We start from the raw sequence: 17618 nt of genomic DNA, 5'->3' as shown, positions 1-17618 counted from the left end.
ATCACAAGAAAGTTCAGAGATCTTTTATTGAAGAGAATTAAACGGTTCTCCAGAGATAAGGCAAAAGCATCAGTCAAACCTCATAATCGTATTCCTCCTAAAAACAGGGACACATGTGAAACTATGTTTTATGATATGCCTCAGTGCTTTAAGTGTAAAGGTTTTGGTCATTTTGCTAACGAGTGCCCAAACCGTAGAAAATACACTGGGAACAAAGGTCTTGCTGTGACACTTGATGAGATGTCTGACAATTATGATTCTAATGTAGAAAAAAAATCAAGTGTTGCTCTTCTATGTGAAAATATTGATTTTGATAATTGTAGCAATACATACATCAATCTTGATAATATTTTAGAAAGGAGCCTAATCAAGATGGAAGAATCAATTGACCCTTCTTTAGGAAACCCTTTGTTTAATGTTTCAGGATCTACCTTGTGCCTAGCAGCTTGCGTTTCAAAGGCGCCTGAATCATCTTTTGCGTTGACATGCTCCTAGTGCTCTCTCAAAGGACATGAGTTTTCAAAGTGTTTCAAATACAAACACAAGATGAGATATGTCAACAAGCTTCAACGAAGATCAGATCGTCTAGCTACCAATCTTAAACTAGCGTAGAAAACAGCTGAGGTATGTAAGATCTTATCTTCCTCGAAGAGATTGGTTTCCAAAGATAAATATAGGCCATTAGAGAAGAAAACATGGTCTAAACATATGGAAATGAAGGGTTCCATGAATTCCAACCAAAAGGGTCATGGTGGACAAATTGTTGTTCACCACAGCACAACTTGATTGTGTTGTCTTATGCATCTTGTCTCATGCGCCTGTTCAAAATAGACAAGATTTTGCACACCCCAGGCTTCAAAAATTAAAATTTTTTATTTTTGTTTTTAGCTTTGAAATTGATTGGTTTTGGAATTCCTCCATATCACTGTTGATATTGGAAGAGACCGTCTTGCCAAAAGAAGAGGGTTATTATAGACAATTTTACTCTTTATAGGGTTGTGAGTTTGACGTGTGTGAACCTGTTTAAAGGTTTCAAAACCCTACATTCTTTTTTTCTTATCTGATATTTTTTATATCTTAAGATTGCTTGTTGAGGTTTGATTGTGAACTCCTCTCACAAAACCGTGCTTTCATGGATACTCCAAGCACCCTGTCTTCGGATGGGAAAGATATCAATATGACTGTTAAGACATCAATCACTAAGGAAAAACAGAAATATCTATTTTCTCCAACTTTAAAAAGAAAAAGAAGGAATGTGAGGAAGCCAAGAGCTGTTCCTTCAAACTCCCAGAAGTTCTCTGATGTTCTTGAAGAGTTGAAGATGGCAAGAAAAGAGATTCAAGAAATAAAGGCTTGTGTTTTAAGATCATTGGAAATTCAGAAGGCCCTGGTTCGACATCATCAGCCAATAAGGTTTATTGATACTAACTCCTATCTTCATGAACCATATGTACCAATGGTTGTTGACGACAAGGAGTTCGGGGACGATAAAGAATTCTTCAAAGGTCTTAATGTCTAGTAATCTTCTTATGAGAATTTTATTCTTGTTTTGTTTAGAAGAATAACTAGAGTTTGGAATAGCCATTATTGTGAGTACACATAGCTATGTCCAACGTTTTCATCTTCATGTTTTTAGGTTTATTTGTTCAAATTCTAAAAAATTGTTTTGGAAGATGATGATTGCAGTATTAATCTTTATGGTTTTATATATTGCAATATGTTATGGGATATGTGTGTTTGCGTCCGTGAATTATTATTATCCCATACTATGTCAAAAGTTATCTCGTGCATATGTCGATATGTATGTATTGATAAAAGAATGAATGAACTTTTGACAAACAAAAGTTAAGCCTATTATGTCAATTCTTTGATGGAAGATAGGTTAAAGTCTTTTGTTTACAAGGATTATGTCTATTGTATGTCGTTATGCAAATAGTGATGGAAAATAGAATGAGTCCTTGTATATTCCGCAGTATTGATCTTCCCTGATCCATATTTTATGTATATACTGTGTGGTTCCATAAGTCTTCTTGTGTGAGTATTTCCAACTAAACTAATCATAGATCCGTTTGTGATTATTTTGGTTTTGTATTCCGATTAGATTAATCATTGTGGTTAATTTGATTGAGAATTTTTGGATAACAAAATCAATTTTTTGGTTTTTGGTGTCCAAAGAAATCCTTCTTTTCTTGTAAAAGTAAGGTCGCTCTTGTTGTTCTTTCGGGAATGACATCAAATGGGGAATAGTTCTTTTGAAATTGCGCTTAATTTCCATATCTTTGTGGGGAGTACATCTGTGGAATATTTGAGGAGTTATCTTGTATTGTTATAAACTCCGTGATGAATGCATTTAGCTTCGGCTTTATGATTACATCAAAACCAAGTTGATATGTACTTTTCTTTGGTCTTTAAGTTTCTCCATGATAATTTCATTAGGATCTCGGTTTCGTACCTTTTCCAATTTTATTGACAAAAAGGGGGAGAATTAATATGTAGTTCACACTACAAATACAAATGGTTTACGTGTTTTACGGATCATTATGTAAGGGGGAGTGGTTTTCGTGTTGAGACGAAGTATTGACTAAGGGGTAGTGATACATATCACCATAATATTGTTGTCGAAGTTGTGATATGAGAACTTTAATGCTGTGTAATAATACTATGACACTGTATAACAGTGATCGAGCACATTTGTTTTCTCATTGTTATGCTACGGAACTTCAACAACGATGATGCTAAACTTACAACCTTTGGTATCATTGGAGTACTTGGAAGTGAAAAAGATTTCGAGTAATGTTGAAGCACCAAGGAGATCAAGCATGTGGACGAGAAGCTACAAAGTTTTTATCTATTTTGTAATCCATATGTATTGATAGTTTTGCTACTAAAATTGACAAAGGTGGAGATTGTTAGAGCATTGCTCGGTCAAACTCGCATGCGTTGCTATCTCAAGAATGTTTTTCAATATTAGTGATTAAAACTATATGTCTTGATTTCTAGTTTACTTATGACTAAGGCTCGGTCTAAGATAATCAAGTGTAGTTAAATCTCCAGACTCCATGGTGATCATCTTACAAAGACGAAGAACTACCCGAGGAACCGGTGGAACTTCATCCGACAAAAAGGTATGTGGAGACTTGAACTTATCTATCACTCAAAAGTCTATTCTATCTCCTATTCTTAAGACAAAGTCGTTTAAGTATGATAGTTTTCATACATACACATTTGCTATTTCGAGCCGAGTTTACTCGCCTATCTTTTTCTCGAAATATGTGTTTGTTTATGGGTGAAAAATGTTTCTGCTGGTTTTGGTAAATTTGGGTGTGTGTGGATGAGAAACGAATCTAAACCCTAAACAAACGCACTGCACGGGAGTATTATAGATTCGAGAAATCAATCTGTACAATTCTGACCTAAACCAAGAAATGGCCATTCTAGACTTGCTTCGATGACGAAGTGAAGGAGATGGGGTTGATCTTAGCGAGGGAAGCGAAGAAGGTGTTGAGATTGTGAAGGTGTTGGCTTTTTATGACTTGTATCAAAATGTTGAACTGGATTGCACAATTTAAGCTATTAGTTCTGGGTGTTTTCTGAATATGGTGTTAACAACAACTTGGTATCTGTCGTTTGGAAATAGTTCGATAAACCTATTTATACAAGTCATTTGAGCGCAATCCTCATCTCGTAGGAAGTGGAGGAAGTTAAGTGATTTGAGCGCAATCCTCATCTCGTAGTGGGGTCATGTAGGGATGGTGATTGTCATAAGATCACGCCTTTTCCCACTTCCCTCATCACTGTTAACCGTCCATCATTTCCTAACACGTTCTCGTAATGAGCGCGTTGCGCACTACACGCTGTAAACTGCCATACTAATAGCCCAGTAAGTATCCCCCAGTTTGTGACATGTTTGATGTCTCGAGTGAGTGGGTCAAGTCGTGGGACTTGCCGCAAAAAATTGCATACAGTGCTAAGTTAAATAACTAAGTTATTTATGGAATTGATATCCATAAAATTTCGTACATGCTCGATGCATGTGGTGCATCGTTTTTAAGCAAGCAGCTCAAAACAATCGATATGCATGAAGCATCGTTGTTTTAAAGCTTGATTGGATAAGTCGCTGATTGAGCGTCTTAAAGTGGCAGCATGCCAGACTACCTTTGGGTTATCGTTTGAAGGCTGTGTAAACAAGTCATCACTTGGTCGATCACTCTCTGTGGAAGAGAGGTGGCTGGTGGTTGTCATGCTGCTTTCTAGGTTCGTTGGAAATAAATTTACATCATCCAATTATGCATGCAAAGTTGGATGGACAAGATGATTTATGACAGTTGTGCATTTCCGTTGATGAAATTTAGGGTTTAGGGACCGTGCACCGTCCCTACTTTGGCCAACCTAATCCAAGCACTAAGTGCTAATCCACACGGGTCGATCGAGAATGCATGGAGGTAGACTGCCGGCGTGCATATCTACACCTCTTGGTTCATCAGAAATCATATCTGGGCTACTCAATTCGACCGACGAAGATGAGTGGTCACGATAAATTTGCGATAGGAATACATTGCCGCAAAGCACAAATTAGGGTTTGAAGGACGTGTGACCTATCACCTATTAGGCGTGCGTTTCGAGGCATCCGTCCCTGGTTTGCACAGGCCGGTCGGTACATGTAAAGGTGGGCCAATGGTGGACACGTTAACACCTTTGGGACCACTTGAATCCATATCTACACCATCCGTTTAGGTTGGCGCAGATGGATGGTCGTGATCAATTTATGACAGAAGCATGTTGTCGTAAACCCTAATTAGGGTTTTGAGACAGCCACGTCCACGCGAGTTTGACCAAGCGGTTTGGCATGCCATTGGCTTCCCTTGGGGGAATCGATCACGTGGGGACAATATTGGGATGGCGGTGAACTTATATGCACCTTCCTGATGGTCCAAAATGCGATTTAAGCCATCCAAATAGGCTGGCTAAGTTGGATGGTCGTGATCGATTTAAAACGCTAGTGTACTTCCGCGACCCAAATTAGGGCTTATAAGCATCACGCCTTCCATGTTTCTGGCAATCGATTCATCACCCTATGGCCTTGTCGTGGGCAAGCCGTTCGAGTGAGGGGAAAGTGGGGCCGCCAGTGTGCATGCCAGCGCTTCCCTAATCACTCATGGGAAGATCTAATCCTTCCAACCAAGCTGGCGAAGTTGGACGGTTGCGATGATTTTAAGACTGTCTTGGACAGTCCATGCTCGATCGAGGTTCTCCCAAACAGCGCGACCACCCTACTTAGGTTTGGCGCTTGACAGCGCTGAGAGATGTTTGGGCAAGGTACGATTGGTCCATCGTGATGGTTGCCCATTCCTACCAGGGTTTGGCTAAGCTTGTTAAATTGAGCGGCCAATTTTTGTGGTTGCGATCATTTCTGAGACTGATATGGATAGTCTAGATTTCCCTTAAGGAATTTAATCATGCTTGATCGATCTAACCTTAATCAAAAGTCTGTCGATGCAAGATTCTCTTTGTTGGAGAGTGATGTATCTTATGTGGGTATTTTATGCAGATCTCAATATTGGCATTTCGGGAGATTCATGGTACTCTGCTGAGAGTGAACATTAATCGTCATATCATGTCAATGATGAGATTTCGGCTGAGAACATAGCACAAAAAATACTAGGCAAATCATTCATTAATTATTAATGCTAATAGAATTCACAGAATACTTGGGATTGCTGTTGCACGCACCATTCTGAGTGAATTTCATGTATATATTGGATTACTTCAAATAAAGTGAGGAGGTTTTCTGCACTCATCACTTCTTAAACGAACTTTCCCTTTTCAGGGTGACAGCGCATTAAATACTGGTTTTACAATTTTATCCTTGAACTAAAATCCACCATCAACGTTAAGTCCCCTTCTTAGCACGTAATGGTTACACTATTGCGGGGTAAGCACTAGATGGTGACAAATAAAGATAAAACTCATAAGACAAAGTTAGATGTTACCAGGAGAGATGGGTCATCCTGTCCTTGGAACATGTCACGTTCAAAAGGCGTCCAGGTGAGCGTTCCCCTAGCATGATGTCGGTTATCCCCGGGTAGATTAGGCATATGGTTAGTTGGGATCTAAAACCATTCATGACGATGTCGTAATCCTCGACTATGTTGTGTACGAGCCCCATCATGAGGAATATCCTTAAAAGGCTGCTGAAGCAATTTCTAAAAAATATATTGAAGCAGATCCCAAAGAGAACGTTGATGTAGCTTCCGGAAAGCGTGTTGAAGCGGCTCGAGAGGATGTTGAAGCGGCTTCCGGAGAGGATGTTGAAGCATCTTATGGAAAGGACTCTAATGAAGGCGCCCTTTGCCCTAGCATTGATGACACTTCTTTGATGTTTAATATTCTTTGTTTCATGCGGATGGATCCAGGGCTTGATTGAATAATAATCCCTCATTTATGTTGGTTTTGTCACTGAGTACTGCCGCCACCGTCTCAATGTTGAAGAAGGATGCTTTTGGGATATCTTCAAAGATTTCGTTCCAAGAGACATCTTTTGAACCGTCTTCTAATTCTTGGATGGTTGTATGGAATGGGATGCGATGAGCAGTCCCCAGTTACACTTCAGATTCGATGGCGTGGCTGGATATGTGAAAATATCTTCGACTTGTACTTTTGGAGTCGTTGATGCACATGTACGTCTCCATCTTAGAAATTTATGCGGCCCATAAATCTTCAACATTGATGATGCTGATATTAGAAATAAACTGGTTGAGGGACGTGAAGGAATCATGTGCTGGCAGTCCCCAGGTGTAATTATCCCGAGCTTATTTTCTCGTGAAAGATGTACTTCCACTGTAATTGCCGGTAAGGTGGTTGACGAATTGATGAAGGCGTCAATATTTTGGATTCGTCATTTGTTGATCAATGGGCGGGAGTCGCTCTTGATAGATTTGTATTGTATCCAAACTTTTGGCAGCCCATGTACCTCTCTCAGAGTAAATTGGAAATCTAGAAACACCGAATATGACTTTGTTAGATGGTTGTTGATGCGCAGCTTCGTGCAGGTCTTGGGTAAGCGTCACTGAGTTCTAAGTAGGTGATGTGTCATACCTCATGGGTTGGTCTGTGTGGCTCGCTGAGGTGTTGAAGCGGCTTCTGGGGCGAGCGTTGAAGCGGCTTCTGGAGAGAGCGTTGAAGCGGCTTCTTCTGGAGAGCGTTGAAGCGGCTTCTTCTGGAGAGCTTTGAAGTGAATTCTTATTCAGTTTAATTTTCCCTTGCGAATTACATGCTCCTTCATTGACCATCTCTCTTGTGTTGAAGAAGTCCTTGACTGACGGCGACGGAATTTCATGCTGAGCTTCAGTCCCCAAGCGTGATTTATATGATTTTATCTTGTATGGTCGGTGGGTTTACCATAATAAAGATATCTCCATATCGCCTCCGTGACTCCATTACTTATACATGGGAAAATAAAATATGCAGAAGTTCGGATTACCTTTGTCCGTAGTGGTTGTTGCTATGGTGAAGCTCGGGCACTGGTATCAACAAATGAAGAACGGTTCTTGGCATCAGTTGTGATCAGAAGAGACTGGCAGGGCGAGGCGTGATAGCTACGGGCAAGAACTTGGAAGTCTTCATATAGTGGTAGAGCTTGTCTCGTTATTAGAGGGAGAAGCTAATGATGGAACCGATAGCTTCCTTGATGTTGCCTCATAGAATGGAAAAGAGGGAGACAGTCCCATGCCCACGAGTATCCACTGAGCCTTCGACTTGATAGATGTTGTCACGCTGGGTTCATGAGGCCGTCTTTACGTTTGCATTGCGTTTCCTAGACGTCCAGGAATATCACTGGTCTTTGAAAATACGTCTGCCCTCTTGAGTATATCCTCGTCTTTGGACATCTTGGAAACATAATGATAGCGTTCTTGCATCTCTTTAAATTCACCATCTTTGAGATGGGAAGTGCTAAGCAGACCCCAATAATACTCCTATGCCATTATCATCTTTGGATCGTGTCTTTGAGGAGTACGAAAGTTCCTTCATGCGAATGACTTAAATAATAGGTTCTACAAATATGATGAAGCTCTTGACATGGAAAATCTGTATGTACCTCTTGAGTCCCGGGTGCAATCTCCTTTGGTAACGCAACTACTTCTTTTATGGGAGACGAAATTCTGAAAGCGTCTCTCATTTATGTTGCTGTCGTCGAGCCAGATACAAAATATCTTGGAGGTTGTTTCATCATTGTAGCAGTCGTGCATGTGGTACTGGAGTTGGAGTTGGCGATTTTGGACGCGTAGGATGTTGTATCTCGGTGGTTTTCCTCTTGCTGCTTCAGCGAAACTTCTTGCAGAAGGATGGAGGTTGTATTGCCTGTTGGTGAGATGTATGCTTCCACGAACAACGTGAGGCTCTTCATTACTGGAAGGCTTGTTCTTTCTAGCAGGGAAGGTGTTGTCGCAACTGAGCGTTTAGCAGCTTCATGGGGTTCAGAGGATGTCTGAAAGCGCAGGTTCTTCGACAAAGCACGATTGACAGGTACCATCCTATTGATGCACAATTACACCACTTGTTGTTCAGTCACATTTGAATCGTGACCCTCCAGTGCCTGAATTCGGGACCTCTTGACATAACCATTTGGATGTTCGTTGTTTCGCTGGAGCATTCCTCTTAAGTCTGACAGAGTGATTCGCCCAAGCTACGGATTCTTTCTCGACATGATGATGCGGACATCGCTATCTTCTTGAGGCTATGATACGGATTCTATCTCGACATGATGATGCGGACATCACTATCTTCTCGACAGTAGATCTGAATATGTCCCAGGCTCGCTCTCGTCTGGGCTGACATAATAAGCGAACCCTTTATGATGATTTGGAGATGTGTCAAGCCTCCCTTGTTATTATATATGTACTAATTCTCGGAATTACGCCATGATCTGGATCTACACATTTTGTTGATGAAGTGATAGCGGATACTCCTGACCTTCAATTGGTAGCAGTGGTGGAATAGAGATAGACCTTTTCTTTTTTGACCTCTGCAGGTGTCTTCCTAGGATTTCAATGGTGTTGAATTTTTTGTCGACTATCAACATACTGGAACAACGGTTACGCGAACCTTCACTTCGTCTTTCTGGGCGTGGACCCTTTGAGGCATTCTGGCTTGCTCCATACAAAACTTATGGTATTGTAGAAAAGGCGGTTGCTCCATCCGGATCTCGAGAGAAGCCGTGGCGTTCCTCTAAGTAGTAGTCACATCCTGTGTCTCCATGCGGCTTTCTGGTCTTTTCATCTGGGAGATTTACTGGTGCTCAACTATCCAAGGCATTGTTTGAAAAACCATTTTCGTGAAGCTTCTTGGCGAATGAAACACCGAAATTGAAATTGGTTGTTGAACCTAAATTAAATTTAATGATTTAATTGGATCTAAAATCTACCCTTTCGAAATTGAGAAAACTGGAATGAATATTGAGAAACTGATTTTACAACCGAGAGATCGATCTCCCACCGTGGTCGCCAGTTGTTTATGGGTGAAAACTATTTCTGCTGGTTTGGGTAAATTTGGGTGTGTGTGGATGAGAAAAGAATCTAAACCCTAAACAAATGCACTGCACGGGAGTACTTTAGATTTGAGAGATCAGTCTGTAAAATTCTGGCCTAAACCAAGAAATGGTCGTTCCAGACTTGCTTCGGTCACAAAGTGAAGGACATGGGGTTGATCTTAGGGAGGGAATCGAAGAAGGTGTTGAGATTGTGAAGGTGTTGGCTTATTATGACTTGTATCAGAATGTTGAACTGGCTTGCACAATGTAAGCTATCAGTTCTGGGTGTTTGATGAATACGGTGTTAACAACAACTTGGTTTCTGTCGTTTGGAAATAGGTCGAAAAACCTATTTATACAAGTCATTTGAGCGCAATCCTCATCTCGTAGGAAGTGGAGGAAGTTAAGTGATGGAGTAGTGGGGTCGTGTAGGGATGGTGATTGTCACATGATCACGCCTTTTCCCACTTCCCTCATCATTGTTAACCGTCCATCATTTCCTAACACGTTCTCGTAATGAGCGCATTGCGCGCTGCACGTTGTAAACCGCCAGACCAATACCCCAGTAAGTATCCCCCAGTTTATGACATGTTTGATGTCTCGAGTGAGTGGGTCAAGTCGTGGGACTTGCCGCAAAAAATAGCATACGGTGCTAAGTTAAATAACTAAGTTACTTATGGAATTGATATTCATAAAATATCGTACATGCTCGATGCATGTGGTGCATAGCTTTTAAGCAAGCAACTCAAAACAATCGATTTGCATGAAGCATCGTTGTTTTAAAGCTTGATTGGATAAGTCGCGGATTGAGCGTCTTAAATTGGCAGCATGCCAGACTACCTTTGGGTTATCGTTTGAAGGCTGTGTAAACAAGCCATCACTTGGTCGATCACTCTCTGTGGAAGAGAGGTGGCTGGTGGTTGTCATGCTTCTTTGTAGGTTCGCTGGAAATAAACTTACATCATCTAATTATGCATGCAAAGTTGGATGGACAATATGATTTAGGGAAGTTGTGCATTGCCTTTGATGAAATTTAGGGTTTAGGAAACGTGCTCCGTCCCTACTTTGGCCAACCGAATCCAAGCACCGAGTGCTAATCCACACGGGTCGATCGGGCATGCATAGAGGAAGGCTGCCGGCGTGCTACACCTCTTGGTTCATCAAAAATCAGATTTGGGACACTCAATTCGACCGGCGAATATGAGTGTTCTGGATCAATTTGAGACAGAAATACATTGCCGCAAAGCATAAATTAGGGTTTGACGGACGTGTGACTTATCACCTTTTAGGCGTGCGTTTCGAGGCATTTGGACCTGGTTTGCACAGGTCGGCCGGTCACATGTAAAGGTGGTCCAATGGTGGACATGTTAACACCTTTGGGACCACTTGAATCTATATCTACACCATCCGTTTAGGCTGGTGAAGATGGATGGTCGTGATCAATTTATGACAGAAGCATGTTGCCGTAAACCCTAATTAGAGTTTTGAGACAGCCACGTTCACGCGAGTTTGACCAAGAGGTTTGGAATGCCATTGGCTTCCCTTGGGGGAATCGATCACGTGGGGACAATATTGGGCTGGCGGTGAACTTATGTGCACCTTCCTGATGGTCCAAAATGCGATCTAAGCCATCCAAATAGGCTGGCTAAGTTGGATGGTCGTGATCGATTTAAGACGCTGGTGTACTTCCGCGACCCAAATTAGGGCTTAAAAGCATTACGCCTGCCATGTTTCTGGAAATAGATTCATCACCCTATGGCCTTGTTGTGGGAAAGCCGTTCGAGTGAGGGGAAAGTTGGGCCGCCAGTGTGCTGTCAGCGCTTCCATAATCACTCATGGGATGATATAATCCGTCCAAACAAGCTGGCGAAGTTGGACGGTTGCGATGATTTTAAGACTGTCTTGGACAGTCCATGCTCGATCGAGCTTCTCCCAAACAGGGCGACCACCATACTTAGGGTTGGCGTTTGGCAGCGCTGAGTGATGTTTGGGAAAGGTCCGATTGGTCGAAATACTGGTGGGCCCGCCGACGGCCATCGTGATGGTTACCCATTCCTGCCAGGGTTTCGCTAGGCTTGTTAAATTGCGCGGCCAATTTGTGTGGCCTGCGATCGTTTCTGAGACTGATATGGACAGTCTAGATTTCCCTTAAGGAATTGAAGCATGCTTGATCGAGCTAACCTTAATCAAAAGTGTGTCGATGCAAGATTCTCTTTATTGGAGAGTGATGTATCCTATGTGGGTATTTCATGCAGTTCTCAATATTGTCATTTCGGGAGATTCATCCTACTCTGCTGAGAGTGAACACTTAATCTTCATGTCATGTCAATGATGAGAGTTCGGCTGAGAACATAGCACGGAAAATACTAGGAAAATCATGCATTAATTAGTAATGCTAATAGAATTCACAGAAAACTTGGGATTGCAGTTGCACGCACCATTTTGAGTGAATTTCATTTATATATTGAATTACTTCAAACAAAGTGAGGAGGTTTTCTTCACTCATCACTTCTTAAACCGCCTTTCCCTTTGCAGGGTGACAGGGCATTAAATACTGGTTTTACAATTTTAGCCATGAACTAAAATCCACTATCAGCAGTGTTGGTAAGCTTTCGCTTTAACCATTTTCATCTTTACCCATGATGAAAGTCATGATGACCATGGTTTTTAAAAGAGCCGCTTCACGCTATGTGATGTGATTTGTAGATAGTGGTAAAAGTGGTTCAATTCTCAGACTTGTAAAGGATATTAATTAGACTTAAATTCTAATATTAAAATAGAATACTCACTAAAAATTATAGCCAACTCAATCAAAGATGATATCAATACTAAAAGAAATACTGAGGCTAAGATTCCACTATTTTCCAAGTTCAAAGTGATTAAACCAATACTTATATTTATGCAATTTTCTTGTTTAATTTGATTCTAAAATATTGCAACAAGTAGATTTTCAAAAGTAATAATTGTAAATACCAAGTATGAAGCATCAAAAGTCTTAAAACTAACCATACTCCATCAAAATAGATCACAATCACTCAAATAAAAATCATATTCAATAATAGTTCAAGACAAATAATCATATAATTATTGCAAATAAAAAGATAAAATAGAATATACCACTTTTTGTTGGAAAAATAGCTTCCTCTATCGCCTCAGCAATGGGGTTTAGCTCCTCATATTAATCATGATCTCAAAATGTGTGTTTGTTGCTCAAAAGATGATTAAAAGAGTGAAAAGTAATAACACAGACTAATTGCAACAGTGTATTGGTGTTGCAAAACAGCTGTTACAATGGAACTGTTACAGAAAAACTGTTGCTTTGTCGCTGATTTTAAGACCCTAAAATAAGACTGCCCTAAACAGCTTAATGTTCTTCAGCTGTTAAACAACGACACTGTTCTGCGACTGTTTAACGAGCGTCAATGTTCTTCGTGTTCTTCTTCTTCATCAGCAGCAGAAACATAGTTTGGTAAAGCTCTGATTTCTTCTTCTCTGGCTCTCCTTAGGTTCCCAAACTCTCGACACCTCTTCTATATGACCCAAGACATCTATTTATATCAAAAATACCGATTAAATCTCTCCCAAATCTTCCAAAATCTCTTTCCTTCTCTTCACGGCCAAGTTGCAGCAATTTCTTGTTTTAGGATTTCTACGCGTTTCTGAGCTTTCCTTTTTATTCTAAACTCTTCCTTAGATAGATACAAATCTTTGGGAAGGTTTACAGCGTTTTAATCTCTCTAAAATTCCCTAAAACAGGTCACACACGTGACTTTCAATATTTTCTGTTGTGAGAAAAATCCGTCGATTGAGCCCAGTCTAATCGATTTGAACACCCATATCAGATTCCTAGACCCATAAGGAGTCTATCCTATGAAAATCAGAGGTTTAATCGACCTCAAACTCCTCCAAATCACGATTGCCAAAATTGTTCTTTAACTGCACTTTTTTCCCGCCAAAATCCTGGTTTTTAAATGTTGAAGATGGTTTCCCCTTATCCAGAGTAGGGGTGCGATTAGAAACTGCCTGGAAATGGTATGCCCCTTAGTAATTAGGTTACCCCTTATCCAAAGTGAGAGTCCGAATAGCAAATGTCCTTCGGGCTCTTTCCGACAACTTTTCGAGCCAATTTTTTCCAAAAATGTTTATTAGCCAAAAATACCTACAAATAAATAAAACAACATAATAAGTACAAAAATGAGCCCTAACAATATATAGAATCGAGACAAATCGGACACAAAAATGTGTCTATCAAATACCCCCAAACCTATTATTTACTAGTCCTCGAGCAAAAATAAAATAGAAATAAAATCCTAACTCACTGTCGCAGGCATCGTCGATTGCATTTAGCATATGCAATAAGCCTTTAAACCCCTAGGTGTCCCTAATGGCGGATTGTTGTCTCCGGAGGGCTTACCAGTGGTATACCCACAAAATCTTTATACTCCAGACCCTAGCTATCTACACAGAACCTTGGAAGGCACTAAAGAATCTCCTTGGTTGGCATACTTATTGACTACAGGAGGAAGTGCCCTGATGCGAAATTCCAATTGTTGTACACGAGTTTGCACTCAAGCATACTAAAATTCATATGAAGTGACAGAGCTCTACTCGGATAGTCGCACTATGGACATCAATATCCGGAGTCAAAACTAATCACATGGATAGATCAAGAAGATGGATATAGAAAAACATAGATAGTTTTGATGTTTACTAGGTGAACGGTGTTTCTCATATCTGTCTGAAGGCCTCCGCCAAAATGAACCTATCCTAATGGACTGAGATACTAGTCTGACTAATATCAACACACTGGCATATACAAGGGAACCAGTGATTGATAATCCTAACTCTAGGTCAACACAACTGGCATATACAAGGGTTCCAGTGGTCGACTTTATTGAATTTATTCCAGTTGGTCTGATGGTCTGGTCTCTTTTTTTTTTTTTTTTTTTTTTTTATCTCAATCACTCTAATTCACCCTAGCATTGGTAACAACTTGAATCGTGAGCCCCACCTAATCACTTAGAGAAACATAGTTTAAAAACAAAACAAAATAAAAACAGAAGTGAAAAGGACTCAACGAGATATGGTGAAACTATCATGTTATTTCTAACACCTGAGCTCTGTGCTTTTATGAATAGACTCTTTAGATGTTGCCATCTAGTCAGATTGGTTCCTCAACTCCTACAACCAAAATGCTTCCATCCACTTAGATTGGTTAGTGCCATCCTTAATAGGGATAAATTTCTAGGCTCTGGAGTTTATTTATTGCAACGAAAAGGTAACAAAAAGTTCTACCCCACCCCCAAACTTAAATCTAACATTGTCCTCAATGTTTCTAATCAAAGAACAGTACCAAAAATATAAGTAACATGAGGAAATAGTAAAGAGAGAAGTCGGAAAGATAGTACCTGGGTGAAGTGTAACCAAAAACCTACAAAAATATTATACAACATACAAAATCGCCTCGATGGTCAATCAAGGTAAACAGGGTCCTCCAGAGGGACCTCCTCAACATCACCTGTAGGAAAAGGCTCTAAAAAGGGCTTCAATCGCTGACCGTTAACCTTCGAAGAACTACTACCATCTGGTGTCTCAATCTCAACAGCGCCATGAGGAAAAAGTACGGACCACAAAAGGACCGGTCCACCGAGAGCGCAACTTCCCGGGGAATAGATGCAAACGAGTGTCATACAGAAGAACTTTTTGACCTGGAGAAAATGACTTTCGTAAAATATTCCTATCATGCACAAGTTTCATTTTGTTCTTATACTCCTTAGCACTATCGTATGCATCTCTACGAATCTCGTCCAACTCATTGAGCTGGAGCTTTCTTTGAGCTCCTGCCTTGTCAAGTGAAAAGTTTAAGTTCTTAATAGCCCAATAGGCTCGATGCTCTAACTCAACAGGCAGGTGACATGCCTTGCCAAACACTAAACGATAAGGTGACATTCCAATGGGTGTCTTAAACGCAGTACGGTAAGCCCATAAGGCATCAGTAAGCCTCGACGACCAGTCTTTCCTATTTGGATTAACTGTTTTCTCTAGAATACGTTTAATTTCCCTATTGGAAACCTCTACCTGACCACTAGTCTGAGGGTGATATGGGGTTGCTACTTTATGGGTAATACCGTATTGTTTCATTAAAAGAAAACGGTCTATTACAAAAGTGTGAACCTCCATCACTAATTATAGCTCGCGGCGTACCAAAACGTGTAAGTATATTCTCTTTCAAAAACTGGACTACGACCCTGTGGTCATTCGTTCTACACGGAACCGCCTCAACCCACTTAGACACATAGTCTACAGCGACAAGTATGTAAAGATAACCAAACGAAATAGGAAATGGACCCATAAAATCAATGCCCCACACATCAAAGACCTCAATCACTAAAATAGGGTTCAAAGGCATCATATTTCTACGGGAAATGGTTCCTAACTTCTGGCAACGCTCACAAGAAACACAATGACTATGGGAATCTTTAAACAACGAAGGCCAGTAAAATCCACACTGCAAAATCTTAGCAGCAGTCTTCTTAGCACTAAAATGACCCCCACATGCATGTTCATGACAAAAGGAGATAATACTAGACTGGTCACTCTCAGATACACATCTCCTAATAATCTGGTCCGGACAATACTTAAACAGATAAGGATCGTCCCAAAAGAAATGCTTAACCTCGGCTAAAAACCTAGAACGATCTTGCTTACCCCAATGTTGAGGGGTTCGACCAGTAACAAGATAATTCACTATATTTGCATACCAAGGTGATTGGGAAACAGAGAACAATTGTTCATCAGGAAAGCTATCCCTTATAGGAAGGGAATCACTAGGGGAACTAACAACTAGCCTAGACAAGTGATCTGCTACTACATTTTCTGCACCCTTTTTGTCTCTAATGTCTGGGGAAAATTCCTGTAACAATAGGATCCATCTAATCAATCTAGGTTTGGTATCCTTCTTAGATAAAAGGTATTTCAAAGCAGCATGATCTGTATAGATTATGATCTTAGAACCTAATAGGTAGGACCTAAACTTATCCAAGGCAAACACGATGGCTAAAAGTTCCTTCTCGGTAGTTGTGTAGTTCATTTGGGCATCATTCAGAGTTTTGCTAGCATAATAAATCACATGAAGTAATTTGTTTTCTCGTTGTCCTAAAACGACGCCTATAGCATAATCTGAAGAATCACACATAATCTCAAAGGGTAGGTTCCAGTTAGGTGCCTGGACTATCGGGGCAGTAGTGAGTAAAGTTTTAAGCTTCTCAAAAGCCTCTAAACAAGCATCATCAAAGACAAACTTAACATCTTTTGCAAGCAAATTGCAAAGAGGTCTAGAAATCAAGCTAAAATCCTTAATGAATCGACGGTAAAAACCTGCATGCCCTAGGAATGACCTAATATCTTTTACGGTTTTTGGGACCTGTAAAGTCTTAATAAGGTCAACTTTGGCTTTGTCTACCTCTATACCCTTTGAAGAGACGATGTGCCCTAATACAATTCCTGATTTAAACCATGAAATGGCATTTTTCCCAATTAAGCACTAAATTTTTTTCCTTACACCTAGTCAACACTAATGTCAAATGATGCAAGCACTCATCGAAAGATGAACCAAACACTGAAAAATCATCCATAAAGACCTCTAAGAACCGTTCTACCCATATCAGAAAATATGCTCATCATACAACGCTGAAAAGTTGCAGGGGCATTACATAGCCCGAAAGGCATGCGTCTATACGCAAAGGTACCAAAGGGACAGGTAAAAGTGGTTTTCTCTTGGTCTTCTGGGGCAATAACGATCTGATTATAACCGGAGTAGCCATCTAAGAAGCAATAGTGACTATGTCCAGCTAATCGTTCTAGTATTTGGTCGATAAAAGGAAGGGGAAAGTGATCCTTCCTTGTGACCTTGTTCAATTTCCTATAGTCAATACACACACGCCATCTCGTGATCACTTGGGATGGGATTAATTCATTATTATCATTCTGGAGTATAGTGATACCTGATTTCTTGGGGACAACCTGAACAGGGCTGACCCACTTACTGTCTAAAATTGGGTAAATAATACCCGCATCTAACAACTTAAGCACC

The sequence above is a fragment of the Papaver somniferum genome, chromosome 6 (assembly GCF_003573695.1).
Source record: "Papaver somniferum cultivar HN1 chromosome 6, ASM357369v1, whole genome shotgun sequence".
Lineage (NCBI taxonomy): Eukaryota > Viridiplantae > Streptophyta > Magnoliopsida > Ranunculales > Papaveraceae > Papaver > Papaver somniferum.
The sequence above is the reverse complement of the archived record's forward strand: the minus strand, read 5'-3'. Positions refer to the sequence as shown.